Raw genomic sequence first — 2138 nt, 5'->3', positions numbered from 1 at the left:
TCATTTTTTTCATGTCATTCACGGTAAAATATTCGATTGTATCTCAAAAAGCTGCTTTTCGGCTCCTTATAGCCAGCGTTCTTCTCCAGATTTTTTGGTTTGTACAAAATGGATATAATTTTCACTAGGCTTTATATGACCGCATTGGAAAAATGCTTTTATCATCGAGCAATATCACCGTCTGAAACCTTTCGTTTTAGTTTCTAAATACGCTGAATCGAACTTCAGGACCATCCTTCCAAAACGAACCCATGGGGCGCTTTGCTATAACTTCCTTAATCCAAACCCTACGTAAATATCGCTTTTAAACAGGTTTATCTATCCTCATACGACAAAGGTGAGCCACAAATACTATGGCACGAGGATAAAACTAAATACGTTGTACCTCTAAGGCTGATAAAATAAATTTGCATGTGCGCTAATAATTGTATTCAATTATACGAAGAGGAAGCTCTATGCTAACAGGTCCTTTAAACATTGCTGTTTAAAGTTTAACTGTTGTGTGTTATACAGTTTTTCAAAGCACGCGTTCGATTTTTTAATTGAAGGTATAATTTTGTTGAGTGAATCAGTCAGCCCGTTGTTTTTTCGACTCTGGAAGCTCCATTGTGCAAACAGATCTCAAAATCAGTGACGCATTGCTAGATTCTGTAGATTGAATCACGTTTGCCATTGGGCTGTTGAGGTCCAAATCAAAACATCATATGGACAACGAAATTATAGTTTAGCTATGTCCGCCAATTTGTAGAGCAGTCATTTTTTGTTGTTGTTGTTGTGCACATTGCTAGAAAGATTTTTCGTTATTGTTTGTTGTAGTAGCGAAGTCGACATGTGTACACATTCTGAGTTAGTACTCACTTCAGTAAGCTGGAACTATTATTAGAAGAATATTATTATTAAGGACATTTTAATCAATTATCTCACAAATTAATTTTTTTTCATTAATCATTTTGTGTAGGGATAGTGTAGATATTTTTCTTCACAACGTTTTACGTTTAGTTTTGATATTTCGATTTGTAACTGATCCAACTGACACGTGTACCGATTTATATAATACGTAATAGACTACGACTCAGTTCAGAGGTTAATCGCCAAGAATTAAGACCAAATTTTTAAATAGACTGGCTTAAAAGAAATTATTTCCGAATGGAGTCGTACAACGTGGCCGTTACTCGAGTCCACCGGATACTGCACGTGCACGCTACTATGGAAATGTGTGTAATTACAGAAGCATGTCAAACACTGAAATAGAGTTTTTAGCTTAAGTATTATTTTTTTGAAATTAGGCTCCATGTTCAAGTTTAGAAAAAAAACAAGAGTATAACAACAGATAAAGAATTTAAAAATAATGCCTGTACGTTAGTGTTATGGTTAAACAAGTGTTTTTTTTATTGTCTTTTACTAGGTGCTAAATAAGTCAGAATTTCCTAAAAGCTTAGTTGGATAAAATCTCAACTTTTAAGCCCTTTCGGATATACCAGATAAGCCCAAATATGGCTTGTTAGATCGATTATTTTGCCACACATCCTTAGTTATAGAATCACTTATCATAATAATTAGCCATAAAGAATTAGCGAGTTAATTTAGTTCTTAAAAGAGAATCCTGCAAAATGTTCAATACTTAGAACTGAATCATAAAGAAAATTTGAAACGATCTTATTCGTTCACTATGTGTGGGCATACTTAATCTTGAAATAATATTGTATTATATAGAGATATATAAAATAAGCTTCCTTGAGAGGAAAGCAGCAAAGCGGAAAACAAGATTGGACACCTGGACGAACCCAGCTGTTTTAAGCTCCTATTCTACATTTGCAATCAATTATAGAGGTGAATCCATTTTAACTACAGGGCGATTTTTAATATATACGATGACCTCGTAAGGCTGCAGCCGCTATTAAAAAGTAGTATAACATTTAATCCTTCTGGGTAAAACAAGTACAACTTACTAGTTCAGCGATCTATGATGTAAAGGTAGATCGCCACATATGCATTCTTCCGCGGTCCCTAGACAAATATAATGTGAAATACGTTTGAAAACACGGCTTGAATTTATATACGCGTCCAAGGAAAATATCCAGAAATGTGGAGCCAGAAGAAAAAACAATCAAATTAAAGCAAAGCCAATATCGAATATA

The sequence above is a fragment of the Varroa destructor genome, unplaced genomic scaffold, assembly GCF_002443255.2.
Source record: "Varroa destructor unplaced genomic scaffold, Vdes_3.0 BEIS01000004.1, whole genome shotgun sequence".
Taxonomy (NCBI): Eukaryota; Metazoa; Arthropoda; class Arachnida; order Mesostigmata; family Varroidae; genus Varroa; species Varroa destructor.
The sequence above is the reverse complement of the archived record's forward strand: the minus strand, read 5'-3'. Positions refer to the sequence as shown.